General features: G+C 34.6%; 1 non-coding gene and 1 pseudogene across 1 annotated transcript; both read right to left on the bottom strand.

The window, feature by feature from the left end:
• Positions 1-4,145: 4,145 nt before the first annotated feature.
• Positions 4,146-4,252, bottom strand: LOC112209570 (U6 spliceosomal RNA). Its single transcript, XR_002944408.1, has one exon. It is a non-coding gene; the product is annotated as a U6 spliceosomal RNA (small nuclear RNA).
• A 14,096-nt stretch (positions 4,253-18,348) lies between these two features.
• LOC129144380 (ATP synthase subunit a-like) overlaps positions 18,349-23,767 on the bottom strand; it is a 192,459-nt pseudogene continuing 187,040 nt past the window's right edge.

The following is a 23,767-nucleotide window of genomic DNA, read 5'->3' as shown; positions in this document are numbered from 1 at the left end:
AAGATTGTTTTGAAGATTAGTCTATTTTTGCCATCTTTTTAAATATTTTATCCAGGCATCAACAAAATTAACTTATCTTTATTCATCCCCACTCAAAAGAAAAAAAAAACAGGCTGTCATGATAATTAATGGATGTCTTGACTGCCACATCCAATGATTTCCTCTTGGTCTTCACTCTCTTGAGATGTCTTCACTATTGCAGTTTAATCTTTTAATCAAGAAATTATTTTGCCTTGGCTTCTTTGATAATATTATCTTCTATCTTTTTTCTGACTCCATGAGAGTTCTTTTCTCTTTTTAAATGCAATCAATGTCAATGTTTCCTGGTCATTTATTTTTGTCTCATTTAACACACTTGTCTTGGGTAATAACGCCAGATATTACCTGCTCAGTGGTGATCCAGAATTTTTATCACTTAGGATAATCTCTTCTAGGTTAATCCAGATATCCTACAGACATTAAAGTTATCATATATCCAAAATTCCAGATTACTTTTATCACCTTATATCACAAAGTGCCCTAAACTGAAAGCTTTCAGTTGTTTTGTAATTGCCATGACAACTACCATCACCATCAGCATCACTGTCAGAAATGTAATATCTACCTATTATTGAATGTTCACTGTAATCCAGGGATCATTAAATGATTTGGGAACATTATCTTATTTAATCATCCCAAACACTCCATGTAACAATAAAAGAAAATGAGGGTAAGTGAGGTTAAACCAATTGCCTATAGTGTTATTGTTATCAGGTGGCAAAGCTGAAATTGTATCATCATTTCATTTGACAGCCAAGGCTGATTTTAACTACTACTCTCTATTACCTCTCTCACTGTAATTCATCATTTTCAGTCACTTCCTGAGGACACCTATTTATGTCTCAAATGTGCCTCAAACTTGTCTCATCTCTGTATTCTCCTCCTACTTCAGATTTTTACTTCTCATTTCTAAACAGACCAATTTAAGACTAATTTTCCTTCAACTCATATGTAAATTAAAAGGAAAATTCCTTGCTTTTCAGGAAGGTAACACTTTTTTATCTTCATTTTTATTCTCTTAAGATACTGCTTAGTTTAAAGGGTACATGTGCATGTTTGTTATTTAGGTAAACTGCGAGTTGTGGAGGTTTGGCTACAGAATATTTTGTCATTCACATAATAAGCATAGTACCCAACAGGTAGTTTTTTGATCTCAGTCTCCTTTCACCCTCCCACCTCAAATTGGCTCCAATGTCTACTGTTCCCTTCTTTGTGTCTATCTCTACTCAATGTTTAGCTCCCACTTATAAATGGGAACATGTGGCACTTGATTTTCTATTCCTGCATTAGTTCACTTAGGATAATGTCCTCCAGCTCCATCCATGTTGCTGCAAAACACATAATCTCATTCTTTTTTTTTTATGGATGTGTGGTATTCCATGGTGTACATGTACCACATTTTCTTTATCCAGTCTACTGTTGATGGACATTTAGGTTAATTCCATGTATTTGCTATTGTTTATAGTGCTGTGATGAACATACAAGTCCATGTTTCTTTATGGTAGAATGGAGTATTAGTCTGTTTTCACACTGCTGATAAAGACATACCCAAGACTGGGCAATTTACAAAAGAAAGAGGTTTATTTGACTTATAGTTCCACATGCGTGGGGAGGCCTCACAATCATGGTGGAAGGCAAGAAGGAGCAAGTCACATCTTACATGGATGGCAGTAGGCAAATAAAGACAGCTTGTGCAGGGAAACTCCCATTTTTAAAACCATCAGATCTCATGAAACTTATTCATTATCATGAGAACGCATGGGAAAGACCCATTCCTAAGATTCAATTATGTACCACTGGGTCCCTCCCACAACACGTGGGAAATGGGAGCTACAAGATGAGATTTGGGTGGGGACACAGAACCAAACCATATCAAGTGGTTTATATCCCTTTGAGTATATACACCCAAAGATGAGATTGCTGGGTTGAATGGTAATTCTGTTTTAAGTTCTTTGAGAGATGACCAAATTGCTTTCCACAATGGCTGAACTAATTTATCTTCCCACTAGTGGTGTTTAAGCATTCCCTTTCCTCCGCAGCCCCACCAGCACCTGTTATTTTTTGACTGGTGTGAGATGGTATCTTCTTGCCATTTTGATTTGCATTTCTCAAATGATTAGTGATGTTGAGGATTTTTTCCTATGCTTGTTGGTCCTGTGTATATCTTCTTTTGAATAGTGTGTTCATGTCCTTTTTAGTGGGGTTGTTTCTTTTTTTGCTCGTAAAATTAAGTTCCTTATAGATTCTAGATATCAGACTTTTCTCAGATGCATAGTTTGCAAATATTTTCTCCCATTCTGTGAGTTATCTCTTTAACCTGCTGATGATTTCTTTTGCTGTGCAGAAGGTCTCTAGTTCAATTAGGTTCCATTTGTCAAGTTTTGTTTTTGTTACAATTACCTTAGGCATCTTTGTCATAAGATCTTTGCTTATTCTTATGCCCAAAATGATATTTCCTAGGCTTTCTTCCAGAGTTTTTATAGTCTTAAGTTTTATATTTAAGTCTTCTTTTTTTTGTTTTTTTGAGATGGGGATCTCGCTTTGTCACCCAGGCTGGAGTGCAGTAGCATGATCTTGGCTCACTGCAACCTCTGCCTCCCAGGTTCCAGCGATTCTCCTGCCTCAGCCTCCTGAGTACCTGGGATGACAGGCATGCACCACCATGACAGGCTAATTTTTGTACTTTTAGTAGAGACGAGGTTTCACCATGTTGGCCAGGCTGGTCTTGAGCTCCTGACCTCAGGTGATCCACCCATCTCGGCCTCCCAAAGTGATGGGATTACAGGCATGAGCCACCACGTCCAGCCTACATTTAAGTCTTTAATCCATCTTGAGTTGATTTGTATATGGTTTAAGGAATGGATTCAGTTTGTCTTCTGCATATGGTTAGCCAGTTATCCCAGTGTCATTTATTGAATAGGGAGTACTTTCTCCATTGCTTGTTGTTGTTGAATTTGTTAAAGAACACGTGGTTGTAAGTGTATGGGCTTACACTTACTGGACTCTCTATTCTGTTACATTGGTCTATGTGTTTGTTATTGTACAGTATCATACCATTTTGGTTACTGTAGTCTTGTGATATAATCTAAAGTTGGGTTATATGATGCTTCCAGCATTGTTCATTTTGCTTATAATTGCCTTGGCTCTTCAGGCTCTTTTTTGGTTCCATAGAATTTTAGAATAATTTTTTCTAATTCTGCGGAAAATGTCATCGGTAGTTTGATAGGAATAGCATTGAATCTGTAAATTGCTTTGGAAAGCATGGTCATTTTAACAATATTGATTCTTCTTATTCCTGAGCATGGAATGTTTTTCCATCTGTTCGTGTTGTCTCTGATTTCCTTGAGGAGTATTTTGTAATTCTTGTAGAGATCTTCTTTCATGTTAACCTTGAAAAGTCTGATGAGTATGTGTCTTGAAGATGCTTATCTTGTATGTTATCTTGCAAGGGCTCTCTGCATTTTCTGAATTTAAATGTTGGCCTTTCTAGCAATGTCAGGGAAATTTTCATGAACAATATATTTTCCAAGTTTCTTGCTTTTTCTGTCTCTCTTTCAGGGATGCCAATGAGTTGTATATTTGGTCTCTTTATATAATCTCATATTGCTTGGAGGTTCTATTCATTTTTTTTTTCTTGGTTTTTGTCTGACTGAAATAATTTGAAGAATTGGTATTCAAGCTCTGAAGTTCTTTCCTCAGCTTGGTCTATTCTGCTGTTAATACTTACAGTTGTATTATGAAATTCTTTTGGTGAGTTTGCCAACTTTATCAAATCAGTTCGGTTCTTTCTTGAAATGGCTATTTCATCTTTCAGCCCCTGTATTTTTTTACTGGATTCCTTAGATTCCCTGCATCAGGTTTTGGCTTTCTGCTGAATCATGATGATCTTCATTTCTATCCAGATTCTGAATTTTATGTCTGTCATTTCAGCCATTTCAGTTAAAGACTATTGCTGGAGAACTAGTGTGGCCATTTGGAGGTAAAAAGACACTCTGGCTTTTTGAGTTGCCAGAGTTCTTGTACTGGTTCTTTCTCATCTGTACGGGCTGATGTTCCTTTAAACTTTGAAGTTGCTATCCTTTGGATGGGTTTTTTACTTTTATATTAAAAATAGGGAATGCTTCACAAATTTACATGTCATCCTTGCACAGGGAACATGCTAATCTTGTCTGTATCCTTCCAATTTTAGTATATGTGCTGCTGAAGTGAGTGCAAACAGTTTTTAAATATTAGTTTTACTTTATATTTGTGATGCATATGGCTCATTAATATTGAGAGAAATAAGAGGCAATAATATAATTTGTCAAAAATGGAAAATAGACTCAATCATGGTTTGCTATTATCATGTCAATGTTAAAAATGTGGCATACACCTTTTATTAAATTAATTTGATTCTATTAGATTAGTAAATCAGGTAAAATATTTAAATCTAATTGGGATGCAAGCATTTGTACTTCTAATGAAGAAAAATGTACTGAATATAATCCAGGGTAAACCATTAACTTTTCATATTATTCTATTACAATTTTATGTTATCTTTATAGATTTAGAAGCTATAACCGCAGTTTTGTTACATGGATATATGACATAGTTGTGATGTCTGAGCTTTTAATATAACATTGAACTCATTAATTTCTTATCCCTAATCAACCTCCCATGTTTCTGAGTCTCTGATGTCTGTTATTCCACTCTCTTTGTCCATATGTACACATTATTTAGCTCCAATTTATAGGTAAGAATACCTGGTATTTGACTTTCTGTTTCTAAGTTATCTGACTAAAGATAATGGCCTTCAGTTCCATTCATGTTGCTGCAGAAGACATGATTTCATATTTTTATGGCTGAGTAGTATTCCGTGGGGGGTGTGTGTGTGCATGTGTGTGTCTGTGTGTCTATTACATTTCTTTTTTTAATCATTCATTGATGGACACTTAGGTTGATTCCATGTATTTGCTATTTTTAATACTGCTGCAATAAATATATGAGTGCAGATATCTTTTGGATATAATGATTTCTTTTCCCTTGGGTATATATTCAGTAGTGGGATTGCTGGATTGAATGGTAGTTCTGTTTTTAGTTCTTTGAGAAATTTCCATATTGTTTTTAATAGAGATTATATTAATGTACATTCCCAGCAATGGTGTACATTCTGCTTTCTTTGCATCCTCGCCAACATTTTTTTTTTACACTTTATTAATAGCCATTCTCACTAGTGTAAAATGGTACTTCTTTGTGGTTTTAAGTTACATTTCTCTGATGATAAGTGATGTGGAACTTTTTTTCATGTGTTTGTTGGCTTCTTATGTATTTTCCTTTGACAATTGACTGTTCATGTCTTTTGCCCAACTTTTAAGGGGTTATTGGCTTTTTCCTGTTGAGAAGTTCAAGTTCCTTGAAGATTCTGGATATTAGCCTTTTGCTGGATATGTAGTTTGCAATTATTTTCTCCTATGCTGTAGGCTCTCTGTTCACTCTGTTGATTATTTCTTTCACTGTGCAGAAGCTTTTTAGTTTTAAAAGCCCATTTGTTTATTTTTGTTTTTGTTATATTTGCTTTTGAGATCTTGGTTATGAATTCTTTGCCTGGGCCAATGTCCAAAAGAGTTTTTCTTAGGTTTTCTTCTAGAATTTTTATATCTTCAGGCCTTATGTTTAAGTCTTTACTCCATTTTGAGTTAATTTTTGTGTATGGTGAGTGATACAGGTCCAGTTTCATTCCTCTGCATGGGGCTATCAAATTTTCCCACCACCATTTATTGTATAGGGTGTCCTTTCCTCAGTGTATATTTTTGTTAACTTTGTCAAAGATCAGTTGGCTGTAGGTATATGGCTTTTTTCTTGGTAATTTTTTTATACTAAAGACGTTGACTGAATCACATGAAAAAAATCAATGTTTATAGAATGAGTTACATGCAGTTAGTATGTAACAGATCTTTTCCATTCAAAGTAGTGCTTTTTAAAACTATCTGATAAGTCAAGTTCATGATAACTAGTATTTGTTGAGGGCTGAAATAGTATCAAACATTGTTCTAAGCACTTAACATGAATCAAACTATTTAATTATCATACCAACCCAATTTGCCAATGAGAAATTAAGGCACACAGAGGTGAAGTGATTTGCTCAGAAAACGAACCTTTAACACCTGGCAGTCTAGCTCCAAAGCCAAAGTCTTAAATTATCTAGTCCATAAACACATTTTTAATAGAAAAAATCAAGAAACATCTAATATATCCTTAATAATTACTATTGCACATTGTTTTTGTATGTATCATTATAGTTGATATGGTTTAAAAGACAGGGGTGGGTAGTGTGCAATTTGAGCAATCATATAACTGGATCTTATAATAAACTAACACATTACTAATAGAGACCTCTTATATTAAAAATTTAATGGCAAAGAAAAAAACGCGTGCTGATTTAAATGCAGGTGGAATTCACATACCAGAGCCTCTATCAAGAAGTGCTGTTAACACTATTTCAGCAAAACAGTGGAGAACAGACCAACAAACAAACTTATTTAAATGTGATAGTTTCCAATATCTTAATCACTGCATCACAAGATGATTTTCCCCAAATCATGCTGCTATAAAGACACATGCACATGTATGTTTATTGAGGCACTATTCACAATAGCAAAGACTTGGAACCAACCCAAATGTCCATCAATGATAGACTGGATTAAGAAAATGTGGCACATATACGCTATGGAATACTATGCAGCCATAAAAAAGGATGAGTTCATGTCCTTTGTAGGGACATGGATGAAGCTGGAAGCCATCATTCTGAGCAAACTGTCACAAGGACAGAAAACCAAACACCACATGTTCTCACTCATAGGTGGGAATTGAACAATGAGAACACTTGGACACAGGGTGGGGAACATCACACACCGAGACCTGTCATGGGGTGGGGAAAGGGGGGAGGGATAACATTGACGAGTTAATGGGTGCAGCACACCAACATGGCACGTGTATACATATGTAACAAACCTGCACATTGTGCACATGTACCCTAGAACTTAAAGTATAATTAAAAAAATACAATGCAAATCCAATGAATAATGGAATTTGTATTACAATTTTGGCATACATTCATCTTGTTGGAATGAATGATTTTTCTATTTTTCAAAATGTGTGCAGTCATGTGTCACTTAACAACCAGGATCTGTTCTGAGAAATGTGTCATTAGGCAATTTTGTCATGTGAATGACATAGAATGCACTTACACAAACCTAGATGGTTTAGCCTACTACGCACCTAGGCTAAATGTTGTAGCCTATTGTCCTTAGGCTACAAATTTATTCAGCATACTGCTACACTGAATACTGTAGGAAATTGTAACACAATGATAAGCATTTGTATATCTAAACATATAAAAGGCATAATAAAACTACGGTATTTAAAAAAGAAAAAAAAGAAAGTGTTAATTTTTCCCCAGGGGAAAACTGTTCATGAGCTATTAGCTGGGAAAGTGGGTTAAAACTGAAGCATTCAGCCTTCTGAGATTACCAAACAGTAAGGTGAACTGGTATACCTGCCCTCCACAAATGATTTCAGCCTCCTAGTCCCTTAACCAATTTTGTTGTAAAGTGTAGCGTAGTAATAGCCACTGCAGATGGCTTTTTCAAGGAAAATGGGCAAAGTAACTAGAAATTCAAACAAGTTAATATAGCTTGACTTAATTTATTGCATTTTAATTAGTTTTGTCCAGTGTTTCTTCTTTCTTTTACATTTTTCAGTTTATTTTTTTCTACCTTACAGGGAATGTTTTGTTAGAGACCTACTTATTTTTCCTTCTTTAAATTTGTGGGGCATACTTAGAATTCCTCTTGTAGTTCTAGTTCTTAATCTTAAAGATAAAAAGATAGTCCAGATGCCAGATGGTCTATATGCATTGTGTGATTCATTGAGTGTCTTCTTTATTCCTCCCTTTAATAAAATCTTAAGTTGTTTTACATGATCTCATTTGCATTCTGCAGTCTTATTAGCATTCATCATAATCACCGAGAGAAATCACAAAGATAAATCATCCCTTATTTCTTAGGTGCTTCATCAGTTTCTTGCTTCATCTCACAGAGCTTTTACAGAGCAGGAAAGCTTGTAAAAAGATTATTTTTCTTCTGTGAAATCTCACTGTATCTAAAATATTGTGAGCCTTTTTTTTTAAGTTTTTGGGTTTCAAAGAACATGAAGAAATGTCCTTTCCTCATATCTTGTTATGGGCAGTCTCACGGCATATCATTCTTAGATGTTCTGAATAATCTCAAAGTAAAGGGGGAATTTTGGATATCAAATATTAGCTGAAAAATTAAAAAGTGATTGTTGAAATATGAAGCACAATCAATAGCACTTTTCTAAGAGAATGCACTGATTTGCTTCTCCTTGCAGAACTGAGATACTGTCTTGTTTCAGTCGATAGTTTTTCAAATGAAGATTTTGTTACATAACTTCTTAAAGTTCCAGCAAGTATGTAGGAATGACATTGAGCATAACTGAATAAACTTTTCTTTTTAAAAATGTTATATTAGTCTCAAGAAATAACTTATATTTGGAGGTTAGATTAAGTTTAAAACGGAAAAAAAATGTTCAATTAGAATATTGTCTTTATAAAATTCAGTTTTATAAAGTCTCAAGATTCAGAGCTCAAAATCTGAGCATACGCTTTAAGGAGTATTAAAATAAACTTAGTGTGAGTTTATACAGCCTAATAGTGAGAAAACTATTGCTAGAAAGGAGGATGTCATTGAAAGGGTTATGTACTATAGCAAACATTTCTAAAATGAAAACAATCTTAAAATTCATATCCTCAAAGCAGTGGCATCAACCGTTACAGATATTGTAATAGCAACATATGCAATGCAATGTAATACATTATCTGCTTGTGATGTTTCCTTGGTGGCTTTATGAAAGAACCACTTTAAAATGGCATTGCTTTGATTCTCTTCTAAGTGGCTGTGGGTTCTAACCTAATTTTTTACCCAATTGACTCTATAGGAAAATGGAGACAGTTCAATTTCAGACCTCTCAACATGGAGTGCTGATGAGAGCCAGTAAATCAAAACAATGCTTGGGCAAAACTGTACACAGCAAACACAGCAAACAATTTCATGTTTTCATTATTTTCATTGTTTTAAATTTTGAGCAAGACAAGATAGAGATAAATGGACTAGGAGAAAATCAAGAGATTACAAGGAACTGCAAATAGAATTACATGTGACCCAGCAGTCTCATTACTGGGTATATACCCACAGGAAAATAAATCATTTTACCAAAAAGACACCTGCTCTTGCATGTTTATTGCAGCACTATTCACGATAGAAAAGACATGGAATCCACCTAGGTGCCCATCAGTGGTGGATTGGATGAAGAAAATGTGGTCACCATGGGACACTACACGGCCATAAAAACGGAAATCATGTCCTTTTCAGCAATGTGGATGCAGCTGGAGGCCATTAGCCTAAGTGAATTAATACAGAAACAGAACATCAAATACTGCATGTTCCCACTTATAAGTGGAAGCTAAACATTGGATACACATGAACACAAAGATAGGAACAATAGACACGGGGACTCCAAAAACGGGGAGGAAGGGAGGAGAGAAAGGGCTGAAAAACTACCTATTGGGTCTACCTATTGTGTGTTGAAAAGCTACCTATTTGGGTGACAGATTCAACTGAAGCCCAAACGTCAGCATCATGCAATGTATCCATGTAACAAACCTGCATATGTACCCCCAAATCTAAAATTAAAAATAATAATATTAAAAATAAAGATACAAAAAAACAAAAAAAGTTTGAAAAATTCCCAAAAATTTAAGCTTGTATAAATCAACTTAAAGGAATCATTGCTAAATTTTTATAATACTTATTTCCAGTCTTCTAGTCTTCTTCTAATTCTTTTTAAAAATCTTAGTGTTAGTAAAATACACATAGATTATTTAGCTTTTTTATGCATTGTTTACCGACAATGATGACATACTTTTTCTAGAGTTGATCTATAAGACTGTAATTATCTATGACATATAATTACATCTATAACATATAATTAAGTCACAGAACCATTTTTAGAAAAGTTACGTCTTCAGTGTTTGATAAGTGCATCAAATCATCCTAGTTAGCGTTCTGTTCCCTACATATATAGTGGGGATGCACATTCATACCACTCAAAGGCATTATCCTTCTTTTTCTCCACTAGACAATTGTGGATCACCTATGTGAGGGTTTTTTACCTGTGCTGATTCTGAGTGTCATTATTGTTTTATATGTGGCTCAAGATGTGGGAACGGCAAATTACTAGAACTGTGTATAAGGTGAAGTTAATGTATTCAGGAGCAAGGCAGGAAGTTCAAGGTCAGAGAAATCCTGATATCAAAAGTGCTTTGTTTCTGAGCCCAGATCTGTTATATCACTGGAGTGTCAATAAAATCTGGAAATATCAAAATATATTTGCGGATATGACATATTGCAGAATGAACCATAAAGTAAGCAAAAATAGGTAAATGAGACAAAAGACAGAGGTTTTCATTAGCTTTCACATTTTATAATTCTCCATTCCAAATAGAAAGATATTACAGTCAGTTTTGCCTTAATTCCTATTTTGAAAACAAATTTGGTCCAATGTGACTAATATATTAGGGAACCATTTGAGCATAACTTGAATTTCATGTTTACTTATGCTTGATTTTATCTGCAAGAAATACTCTGAACCAAAAAACTGTACCTGGATGAATCCAAGGCATAGAAACACGTAAGAAACACACATGTACTCACCTCAAACACCTACCAGCTACCTCAGTTCATTGTGCATATTTTGAGCCACGCCCATCCATATCTGGTGCTGGAAATTTCTATCTGATTTCAGATTACCCTCCTCCATCACTTCACAAAAATTCGTAACCTGTAATCCCTCAGATACCCACTTCCAATTTTTCACCAAGTAAAATGTTATATTTACTATAGTAGTTATGTATTTTTAAACAATCAAATATGTAAAATTATGCTAAAGTTTTTATTACTTTCTTTTCCTATTTTTTATATATCACAAAGTTGTTTGGTGTTATGCTCCGAAGCCCATTTTTCCTTATTCTCTCTAAAATTTTATTATTGATTTTGCCTAGAGCGGAAATTTTTAGGAGTTCATGTCAGGTTGCAGCAGAACTGTTTGGATTTTATGCTGAGGGTCTCAATTAATGTATAAAATCTTGTTTTCTTAGTTGTTAAATGTAAATAGATATTAAAAATAAATTTTAAACTACATAAAAATTGGGATACAGGTTAATTATAAAAACTTTCACTTGTTAAATTTAGAAACATATTAAAATACATTTTAGACAGAATCAATTGGAAAAAGTCTCACTAGATAACTCATCTCAATTTTATTTTTTAAATGCTTAGAAAAAATGTGAAAAATTATTGGCTTTAGAGTAAGCTATTATGGAGACACATTAAAGTCTAGAATAATCATGGCTATGCTACTACCATGAACTGTACCATAATATCTGAGTCCCATATATAATTTACTTAATATGAATCTTTAAACTTAAGAAAAGGAAATTAACATAAATAAATAGGGACAAATAACATGCCATTTTATTCTGTTGGTTAATCATTTGTAGAGTCACAGAAAATGTTGAAGAAGAAAAGAGAATACAAGGTAAATTGAACCTGCAAGCTTCCAGCAACTTCCAAAATTAGCTGATTTAAACTTAATTAATGCTGATGTCTCTAAAATATGTTTTGCAAAATTTTAGAAAAATGGTAGCGTTTTTATTATTCATTAAGAAACTGGTTAATGTTGATCAAGTTTAAACTTATTAAGTCCTAAAGCATGTATTAGCACCTCATCAACATTTTTTTATGCAAGGGCTGAAGGTTTGATAGGCAACTTTTATTAGAAAGCTCAGATGCCACAATTTGCATTAATTATAATTTTTGTTTTTTCTACTTTTAAAGGTTTTTCTGCTTTTAAAGGTACCTTGCTTACTGATGATAAATTGCTTAAAAATAGATCATGGATATTATTGTCAGCCTTAACTGTTAAATATCGAAAGATATTGTTGATACCCTTCATCCAAAGACCACCAGGAGCAAATCTACAGTCAAATAAATGTGGGCTTGTTGACTCAGTGCAATGAGAGAGACAACATACTACGGCAATGATGTGGTATCTCAGTAATAGGATGTTAGGAGGGGTGTGCTACAGAATTTGAACTTGTGTTAATGATTTGTAGAACAATTCAAACAATTGTGGTTTTTCTCAGGATTGCATCATATTAAAAGTGGAGGCAGTTCTATGATTGAACCCTTATATTTTTTATCTAGAAGGCAGGATGAATGAACTGGAGCTAAACACTAATTAGCAAAGAAACAAAAGTTTTTCACACTAGCCAAGAGAGAGGCATGTTTGATCAGTTTTGTGGTTGGTGCATTGCAGTCTTGTCTGGTGCGGGTATTCTGTGAAATTGTTTATCATCAACAGGAAAACACTGTGGTCCAGCTGTTAGTGCCAGACCAGCTCCCATCTAATAGCTTTCATCTCCCACATGCCACATTTATTAATTTCTGCTTTATATACTTTATACATAATGTTATTTTCTTGCCTATTTTTAGTTTTCAGCAGATTTTTCCTTTTATTATTATTTAGGGTTTATCTTGAAATAAATACATTTTGTATAATATAATACCTGATATGAATATCATATATAGTTTTTTTTGTTTTCTAGGTATAATAGTTGCTATGATTTTTTCCATTCCTTTATTTTCAACATGTATATTTTTTCCACAAAACATGACTTCTGTAAGCTTCATATAGCTGGATTCTAATCTCTCTTGCGCATCCTCTCTCAATCTCTTTTGCTCAGTAAATTAGCTTACTCCAGTAACATTTACTGTGATTAATGATCTATTTGTATTTTTTCTGCCATCTATTTGTATTTTTAATTACCATGATAGTATTAGTTATCTACTGGCTATACAGCAAATTATGACAAATTTAACAGCTTAAAATAATACATATTTATTAGCTTATGCTGTGATGTAAATGTTTACATCCCCCCAAATTCAGATGTTGCAATATTAACCCCTAAGGTGGCAATATTAGGAGGTGGAGTCTTTGGGAGGTAACTAGTTCATGATAGTAGAACCTTCAAGAATGGAATTAGTACCCTTATAAAAGAGACCTCAGAGAGCTAGCTGACCCCTCCAACTGTGTATGGACATGGTACATGGTACATGGTACAAAGGCAGTGTCTATGAGGAAGCAGTTCCTCCTCCTGAGACACCAAATCTGTTGCTGCCTTGATCTGGGACCTCCTAGCTCCAGAACTATGAAAAATAAATTTATGTTTTTTAATAAACTACTTAGTTTATGGCAGTTTTGTAGCAGCCTGAATTAACTAAGATATATTAACAATCTGTGGGTCATAAATCCAGGCATATCTTAGTTGAATAAATCTTCTGCTTCAAAAAACTGAATCCAAATGGTGGCTGCAGCTGTCTGAATACTTGACTGGGGAAGGCTTCACTTCCAAGATCACGCATATGGTTTTTGGTAGTTCCTTAATGGTTGTTAGAGTGGGGTCCTCAGTACTTATCTGTCTGTTGGTAAGAAGGCCTCCTTCAGTTTCTTGCTATGTGGACTTCTTCATATGGCAGCTCATAACACATCTTGCTTAATCGGAGTAAGCATGAAAGAAGAGCCACAGAGAGAGAGAGAGACACAGACTGAGACAGAGACAGAGACTGGAGAGAGGGAATATGCAAGCCAGATGAAAACTACCATCTTTTATTACCTAATCTTGAATGAAACATCCCATCACTTTGCATGTTAGAAGCAAACCACTGAGTGTCAGATAGCTGGCAAATAAATAACAAGATCTTCAGCTGAGTTGAATCTGCCTGATAGCATTTAAAATTTTGTTTAATTGTCGCTATGGCTTGAATGTTTGTGTTTCCCCAAATTTATGTTCTGAAACCTTAATCCTCAATGTGGTGTTATTTGGAGATGGGGCCATTGGAAGGCAATTAGGTCATGACAGCTGAGCTCTCATGATGGGATTAGTGCCCTCATAAAGAAAAGTCACAAGAGAATTCACTTCCCTCCAATCTCTTCCATGTGAGGACACAACAAGACTTCCATCTGGAAACTAGGAAGAGGGCCTTCACTAGGAATATAATCAATATTCACCTTGATGTTGAAAGCCTTGAACTTCCCAGCCTCCAGAACTGTGAGAAATAAACATTTGTGGTTTACACCACTCAGTCTATGGTATTTTTGTTATAGCAGCCTGAACTGAATAAGACAGTTTTAAATAAGATATTTTGAACAATTATTATTTAAAATATACTTTTTAAAATTGATGTATTATGTTATAATTAAAACAATAAATATCTATTCAGAGTGAAAAAGAGACTTAAATATTGATTACTGATTCAAATATTAAGATTGATTTTTAACTAAAAGAATGTTTGATAGTCCAAGAGATTATTTTAAAATATCAGGTCTATTTTTCCAGATTACTGTGGCAACTTGAACATTATTAATCATAGTAGTTGACATTGACATTATATGAAATTTGATTAATAAGAATAAGCTAGCATTGTCTGACTCATAGTTCACCAAGAAGATATGCTTGAAAAATGTGGGCACTGCTGAAATAATTTCTTTTGTTGGTAGAAATATCAATCGCAAAATAAGAGTGGCAAGCGATCATCTTTATCATTTGTCTTGGATAAAAAACTCTTCGCTATTCATATTATTTATTGAAAGCCTTTCAAATTGTTTAATCAAATCATTGCTAGAAACGTGCATTATTTTTCGCTGATAAGCAGTGTAAAATGGACTGATTTTCATTTTATCTGGACTTCCTTTAATTGAATGCCTTTAGAATGAATGAGACAATTGTTCATATAATTATGAAAAAAATTTACTTTCCATGGTACTTTCTGTTTATAAGTCTTCCTTTATTTTTCAAATATGAAGTCAGATGTTGTCTTAATTGATTCTTTCAATAATCTTTTGAAGTGGATGAGGTAGCTATTGTATTTAAACCTCAGTTCTTCCTGTGAAATTAAATTAAAATGAAGTCATTCTTTCTGAAGAAAAATAATTCATATTCCACCATGTATAACATTTTAAAGTTTTCTGTCTTGTAGTTAAGATGCTTCATTTTAAACTAGTAATCTTTATTATTCAATCATCCCTGGAGAATTAAGAGCATTAACATACAATATTATCCCGATGCAAAGTTCTTATTTGTATATAGACTTCTTGGTGTTGATGATTGCCAATGTTTCTTTCACATTCTCTAACGACATACACTTGTGAAGGAAAATAAATCTTGGGACCCCAGACTCATTAAGCCAGAGGGAACAGTTAAGCTGGGAAGTGGGTCACGCAAACCTGCCTCTCCCTTTTTGTTCCTAAATAAGGTGGTTACAAGATGAGAAGCTACACACCTTCCTCATATTTTGCCCACAAGGAAATTCTTAGCTCCAAGATATTTACCCTATAGTATTTCTGTTAAAATTCACCATGGCACGGTAAATGGTTAGCTTATATCTTTACAGATGCAGTCACCCCTCTGCCCACGTGGCACAAACGCATATCTGATTGTTCTCCTGCCCCACTTATCTTTGTTGGCTTATGTAAAAACACAGAATCCCTGCATTTTCCCCTATTTGTCTATGCTACCTTATGTAAAAATGCAGATTCACTGAGTCAGACGAAAGCATGAATATGTTCTTTCTAGTCCCCTCTTACATGAAAATTGTGCACTTCTCAACATCTAGCATTTTATATAGGCCGTTGTGCCTATAAAACTTCAGGCTGCCTGAATGAGAATAGCTACTATAACGAGTGCCATGTGGCTTATGGAGGAGTAAGCAATGAGTGACTTTAGATCGGTTTGGCGTAGACAAATGGAGCCTGTCATGATTATTCCCCATAGGGATAGCATGAGGAAAGAGTAGGCTATGTATTCTGTCATGGGGTTAAAGATTAGAGTGAGCCATATCATTCCGTAGCTGCCTTATTTTAGGAGTACTGCTGCAAGTACTATTGAGCCGGCAATGGGGGCTTCTACGTGGGCTTCAGGGAGTCACAGGTGGGGTCCAGAGAGAGGCATTTTTACCAAAAATGCCATGATGTATGCTAGTCATAGAAGGTTGCTGGATCAGGAGGTTGCCAATTCTTGGGAAGTGTATGTTGTTACTAATATGTTTAGTAAGCTGAATGCATTTTGAATATAGATAAGTGCTACGAGCAAAGGTAAGGATCCTACCAGTGTATAAAATAAGAAATATAAGTCTGCGTTAAGGCGTTCTGTTTGATTACCTCAACGAGTAATAATCATTAGGGTGGGGACTAGCGTGGCTTCAAAGAGAATATAAGATGTGATTAGTTCTGTGGCTGTGAATGTTATAATTAAAGATATCTGTAGAGAAACTAACATTAAGATATAAAGCTTTTTTTGCAGGAGTGATTCTTTGGATAGATGATATTGGCTTGCTAAAATTATAAGGGGCAGTAACCAGTATTAGAATTCAGTAACCAGAATTAGAAGGGGTGATGACAGTGGATCAGGAAAGAAAGTTAATAACAAGTTGGATGAATCATCATTAAATTGGTTGAAGAATAGCAGGCTGATGAGACTGATGAGTCAACTGTGGGAGGCTGTATTAATTCAGATTATAGAGTTCTTAGAGCAAGATGTTATTGGAAGTAGTATAATAGTTGGGATAATAATTTTTAACATTGGAGTAAATTCAGGCTTTGTACATAATCTAGACCATAGGTACTGGAGGACATAACCAGTAAGATTAAACCTACAGCGGCTTCACAGGCTACCAAAACTAAAAGGATAATAGGTATTATGGATGCTAGTGTGAAATGTATGTTTAAAGTTATGAGAGTACTTATGATAAATATTGATAGTATTATGCCTTCTAGGCATAGTAGGGATGATATCAGGTGGGATCGATAGATTATTACCCCTATTAAAGACATAATAAAAGGTAATGTAATATTAATATAAATAGCATTTGGTAATTATAATCTATCATAATTTAATGAGTCAAAATCATTTATTTTGACTTAAACTAATTATCAACTCAGTTCATTCTAATCCTTTTTAGGTTCATTCATAGGCTAAGCCTAAGATTAAAATGATAATTAATATGAGGGCTGTACTAATTATTAATTTTAGGTCAGTTGTCTGAAAAGCTCATGGTAGGGGTAGTAGTAGGGCAATTTCTAGATCAAAGAGGAGAAATGTGTGGCTACTAGGAAAAACTTCATGGAAAAGGGGAGGCGGGTAGAGCCTATTGGGTGAAACCCACATTCGTAGGGGCTGGATTTTTCTGTATAGATGTTAAGTTGTAGGAGTCAAAATGTGATTGTTACTAGTAAGAGTGTCAGTAAGGTGTCAGTTGCTAGGGCTAATGTTAGATTAATTACTCTTTTTTTCACATAATACCAAAGCTAATTGATTGGAAATCAATTGTACTATTTTGTGCTAAAAGAGTAAGATCCTCATCAATAGATAGAAACATATAGGAATAGACATACTATGTCTACAAAGTGCCAGTACCAGGCAGTGGCTTCAAATTCAAAATAGTGGTAGGATGTAAGGTGAAATTTTAGTTGGCGGAATAGAGAGACAGTAAGAAATGTTGATCCAATAATAACATGAAGCCTGTGAAAGCCTGTAGCTATGAAGAATGTTGAGACGTAAACCCCGCCAGAGATAGTGAAAGGGGCTTCGAAATACTCTAAGGCTTATAGAAGTGTAAAGTAAATACCTAGGGCAATTGTGATGGACAGTGCCTGAAGTATGTGTCTTTGGTTACCTTCTATTAAGTTGTGGTGAGCCCAAGTAATTGAAACTCCAGGTGGAAGTAAAACAGATGTATTAAGGAGAGGGACTTCTAGAGAGTTAAGAGGGTAAATGCCTGTTGGAGGCCAGCATCTCCCTAGTTCTGGAGTCGGGGCTAGGCTAGAATGGTAGAATGCTCAGAAGAAGCCAGCGGAAAAAAACACCTCTGAAATAACGAATAAGATTATTCTGTATCGAAGGCCTTTTTGGACGATTGATGTGTGGTGGCCTTGGAATGTGCCTTCTTGGGTAACATCACGTCATCATTGATGTATTGTTAATGTATTGGTTAATAGGCCTAGAGTTAGTCAGGAGGGGAGTAGAGTTAAAATGAAATCATATGGCTAGGCCGGATGTTATCAGTAGTGCTGAAAGGGCTCCCGTAAGCGGTCAGAGGCTAAGGTTAACTATGTGGTAAGCATGAGTTTTGTGGATCATTATGTGTTGTCGTGTAGGCAGAGGCTTACTAGGAGTGTAAAGACATAGGCTAGAATAAGGGCTACAGCAAAATCAAGGATGGTTAGTAAAGCTAGAATAATAAGTGTAATTGAAGCTGTGGATAAACTAATAGTTGATAATACTAGAGTAGCTCCTCCAATTAAGTGCATTAGTAGGTGGACGGCTGTAATGTTGGCTGTTAATCGTACAGCTAGTGCTATTGGTTTAATGAATAGGCTAATAGTATCAATGATTACTAATATGGGGATAAGTGGGATAGGTGTGCCTTGTGGTAGGAAATGGTAGGAAGTGGGTTAAGAAAGCTTTTGTCTTCAAGTGGAAGCTGGTGATCACTGCTCCAGCTCACAAAGGAATTGCTATCCCTTAGTTTATTGATAATTGAGTAGTTGGTGTAAATGAATGAGGTAGAAGTCCAAGAAGATTAGTTGAACCAATAAAGAGAATCAGGGAAATTAACATAAGGGATCAGGTTCGTCTCTTGATATTATGCATTGTTATTATTTGTTTAAATACAAGTTGGATTAGTCACTGTTGAATAGAGGTCAGTTGGTTGTTGACTAAATGGCTAAGGGTGGGAAGTAGCATAGTGGGAAATAAAATAATTAAGATTGCCATAGGTAGACTTAATATTTATTGGGGTAATGAACGAGGCAAATAAATTTTCATTTATTTTAATTCTCAAGGTGTTGAGTGTTTTTGCGTCTTAATTGCTTTTGGTGTGGGATTCAAAGGGTAAATAAAACTTGAGACTTTTAATTGAAAAATGACGAATAGAGTTATGATTATGGATAAAATAGTAATGAGTCACATGGATGTGTCTAGTTGGGGCATTTTACTGCAGGGGAGTTCAGAATCCTCAATCTTTAACTTAAAAGGTTAATGCTAATTAGCTTTACAGTGACATTGGAGTATGGATATAGATCAGGTTTCAAAGCATTTTAGGGGGACCATTTCTGGAACAATGGGTATAAAGCTGTGGTTGGGTCCACAGATTTCTGAGCATTGGTCATAGTAAAGGCCTGGCCATGTGGTGGTCAAGGTCATTCGGTTTAAGCGCCTGGGGATGGCATCTGTTTTGAGGCCCAGTGATGGGACAGCTCATGAGTGTAAAACATCTTCTGATGAAATTAATACACAATAGGAATTTCTATTGGGAGAAATACTCGATTGTCAACTTTGAGGAGTCATAGTTCTCCTGGTTTTAAGTCTGTTGTAGGGATTATGTAAGAATCAAAGCCTAAGTCCTCATAATCTGTATATTCATAAATTCAGTATCACTGATGGCCAATTGTTTTGACAGTGAGAAAGGGGTTATTAATTTCATGTATCATATATAGGATATGTTGAGATGGGAGGACAATTAAAATTAGGATAATAGCAGGCAGGTAAGATATTCCATATAGTTTCTACTTCATGGGCATCTGTAGTGCTAGTGTGTGTTAATTCTGTTGTCACTATGAGGGAAATAATATAGAAAACCGGAGAACTGATTAGGAAAACAATTATAAGAGTGTGGTCATGAAAATTAAGTAATTCTTCTATAATAGGAGATACAGCATCTTGAAGACCTAATTGAAATGGATGAGCCATTAAGACACATAGGGTTTTAACCTATAAGTTAACTTTGACAAAGTTATATAATAGTTTTACCAATATCTCATGGAAAAAGTCATAGAAGTTATGAGATTGGCTTGAAACCAGTTTTTGGGGTTCAATTCCTTCCTTTCTCCCTTTAAATTTGGAGCCCTCAAAACCATCTTCAGAGAAAGGGATAGACTTGTCTTCTGGGAGTGCATCCTTAACTTTGGCAAATAAACCTCCTAAAATGACTGAGACCTGTCTCGTCATTTTTCTCAACTGACACACTTATAACCAAAATTCTTTTGGAAGTTAAAGCCAGTTTGTGTTATAGCCATTATCTTCTATACACAGACTGTGTATGCTTACATAATGTTCTTGTCAAATGTACAACTTGATAAAATTGTTTTATTTAGTCCCATTGATTATGAGGATTAAAGTTGTTATAAAGAGGTTATTAGCAAAGTCAATTCAGGCATGGATAATTTATTAATATGGATAATTTATTAATTCAATACATTATGGATAACTTACTGATTTTTTAGTAAATGGATAATTTATTAATTCAACACATTATGTTATTTAAAGGGGATTATAAAAAGAGGAAGCAAATATATTCGTAATAAATCATCATGAAATTCAAACTTGGCAATATTTTATGTTACACTTTGAGCATAAGTGACAGTCTTTGCGTCTCTTGTTCCAAAATAAAGCTAAATGATTCGGAAATTCAACAAATAAATAAAATCTTCTTAATCTTATATTATGTGTTGGTCTCTACTCCTCCCTTGCAAAATTTATTCAGACAAATAGATTTAATAGAGCAAGTAATGCATGACTGTGCTTTATACAGCCACAGAATAAAAAACTTAGAAATAAAACTAATGTTTAATAAAATACACTTTTTGATGTATATTCCACTTTGCATTACTTATCGTGTATTGCTTAATGTTTTGATACACGAAAGCAACATACAAATAAATAAAACATCCCAATGAAATGAGCCTTGCTGTGATACTTTACCTAGTGGAGAAAATAGTTTATTATCAATTTTAGTTAATATGGTATAAGTTAAACATTTAGTTATTTTAGTGTAGTGCACAGATAAAGATTGTATAAGAATTTCTATATTGTGGTAAAATGTTATCTTTTTCTTCATTTTAATATTAATCATATTTTAAAATATAAGGTTTAAATAATCAACTAAAACTAATATTAAAAGTATAAAAACATATTACTCTTCATTTTTTATTTGAATAGTTTACAAGTCCATTAGACTTTTGAGATTTTTGAGACTATATTATAATCAAACAAGTACATTCAAAGTAAACTTTGAAAGGGCTGTTACACTATGAAATACCCCATGGATCCTCTGAACCCCAAAAATCTGAGACAGGTCTCAATTAATTTAGAAAGTTTATTTTGCCAAGGTTGAGGACACGCACCCATGACACAGCCTCAGGAAGTCCTGATGACATGTGCCTAAGATAGTAGGGGCACAGCTTGGTTTTATACATTTTGGGGAGACATGAGACATCAATCAGTATGTGTAAGATGTACATTGGTTCAGTCCAGAAAGGTGGGACAACTCAAGGTGAAGGCGGGACAAACAAGGTAGGGAGGGGGCTTCCAGGTCATAGGTAGGTAAGAGACAAATGGTTGCATTCTTTTGAGTTTCTGATTAGTCTCTCCAAATGAGGCAATCGGATAGGCGTTTATCTCAGTGAGTAGAGGGGTGACTTTGAGTAGAATGAGAGGCAAGTTTGCCCTAAGCAGTTCCCAGCTTGACTTTTCCCTTTAGCTTAGTGATTTTGGGACCCCAAGATTTATTTTCCTTTCACAAACTGAACTAAATAATAAGTAGTAAAGAAACATGAAATCAAATAATTTTAAATTGTATAAAATTCAATATACCTTGAATTAATTTTGGCCATTGAAATATTTTGTTGCAATTCTCCCTTATAAATGTGTATATTAAAATGTTTTTAGATAGCTTAAGAATTAAGATTAGAAATATTTGTATTAAGACAAAAAATATTTTCAATTCAGGTACACTTTTTAACGCAAGATAATTGTATGTGAGGAATGATGTTAACAAGTTGGTAGAACAGAAAGCCCCAGACCGTTTTCCTCCAAAGACAATTGATCTAACAGCAATATATTTCCAAAAAGCTTTTATAGAAACTTCAGAAACCAGTTAAGAATTTGTAATCCTCCAAGCAAGCAAAAAAGCCAAGAATAGTCACATTGGAAGGGGTAAGAAAAACCGTTGCATTTTCTCTTTGATGGCCCTTCCCTAATCTGGCACAGCTAGGAATAACCAGGAGAAAAGGTTCAATTTACAGCTATTCTCTTGTGAGGAAACGTAAAGAGTGGGTCTCATGTTCAATGTCCTGGTGTTTGGGAGGTGCAGAAGGAACTGGTTTCTGTTTTGCCTGATTTGTAGCATTGATGGAGAACTGGCATAATTTGGATGGCTGGAGGCTTCTGAGAACAAAGGAGAGACTGGTGGGTTCTTGAAACACAGTAGAGCCTGGACTACTGTAGACAGACACCAGAGGGAGGAAGAGAATACGAGCTGCTAAAAAATAAACTTTGCAACTTTTCAAATTGGAAAGTTAGATCTGCAAGCCAAGAGAAGTTATGTCTCCAGAAAAAGTTGGAGAGGGCTCCAAAATATTAAGCTGGATTGAGTAGTGAAGCTCTTCCACTCTGTGAATCCAGTCTTTGAGGACTGGGAGAGGTAACTGTTTTGTTTTAAGTGCCAAAATCCCAGTAAAATTTAACAAGACATATGAAGAAACAGGAAAATCTGATCAAATCAAAAGAAAAAGAAACCTCCAGAAAAGTATCCTAAAGAAGTGAAGATCTATGAACTACTTGACAAAGAATTCAAAGCAACCATTTTAAAGAAACTCAATGAGTTAAAGGAGAACAGATAGACAAGTAAACAAAATCAGGAAAATAATGCACTAACAATGAGATAGAAACTATATCAAAGAACCAAACAAATTCTGAAGCTGAATAATGCAATAACTTAAAGAATTTACTAGAAATGTTTAACAGCAGACTTGATCATGTAGAAAAAAGAATCAAACTTAAAGACAGATTATCTGAAATTAGCATTCACAGGAACAAAAAAAAAGTATGAAGAAATGTGAAGAAAGTCTAAGGAACTTATGGGACACCATCAGGCAGACCAATATATGAATTATGGATGTATCGGAAGGAAAATAGGAAAAGGGGCAGAGAGCTTATTGGAAGAAATGGTGGCCCAAAACTTCCCAAATCTGAGGAAAGAAATGAACATTCACATTTGAGAAGTTCAATATACTGTGACTAGGATACACTCAAGAAGGCCAATATCAAGGCAGGTTATAATCAAACTGTCAAATGTCAAAGACAGAGAGAATCCTGAAAGAAGTATGAGAAAAGCAATTTGTTACATACAATGGAACTTCCATAAGATAATCAGTAAAGGAAATAATAAACATTAGAGCAAAAACAAACAAGATACAGAGTAGAAAACAATATAAAAAAATCAGCAAAACCAAGAAAGGGTTTTTTGAAAAGAACAACATATATAAAAAATCTTTAGACTAATTAAAAAATAAAAGAGAGAAGACTCAAATAACAAAAACTAGAAGTAAAAGAGGAGACATCACAATATCACAGAAATAAAATGAATTTATGAGACTATCATGAACAATAGGCCAACAAATTGTACAACCCAGAAGTAGATAAATTCAATACGTAAAACCTGCCATGATTGAATCATGAAGAAATAAAAAATCTGGATAGACCTATAAATAGTAAGGA

The sequence above is a fragment of the Pan troglodytes genome, chromosome 5 (assembly GCF_028858775.2).
Source record: "Pan troglodytes isolate AG18354 chromosome 5, NHGRI_mPanTro3-v2.0_pri, whole genome shotgun sequence".
In the NCBI taxonomy this organism is placed as follows: Eukaryota; Metazoa; Chordata; class Mammalia; order Primates; family Hominidae; genus Pan; species Pan troglodytes.
The sequence above is the reverse complement of the archived record's forward strand: the minus strand, read 5'-3'. Positions and strand labels throughout refer to the sequence as shown.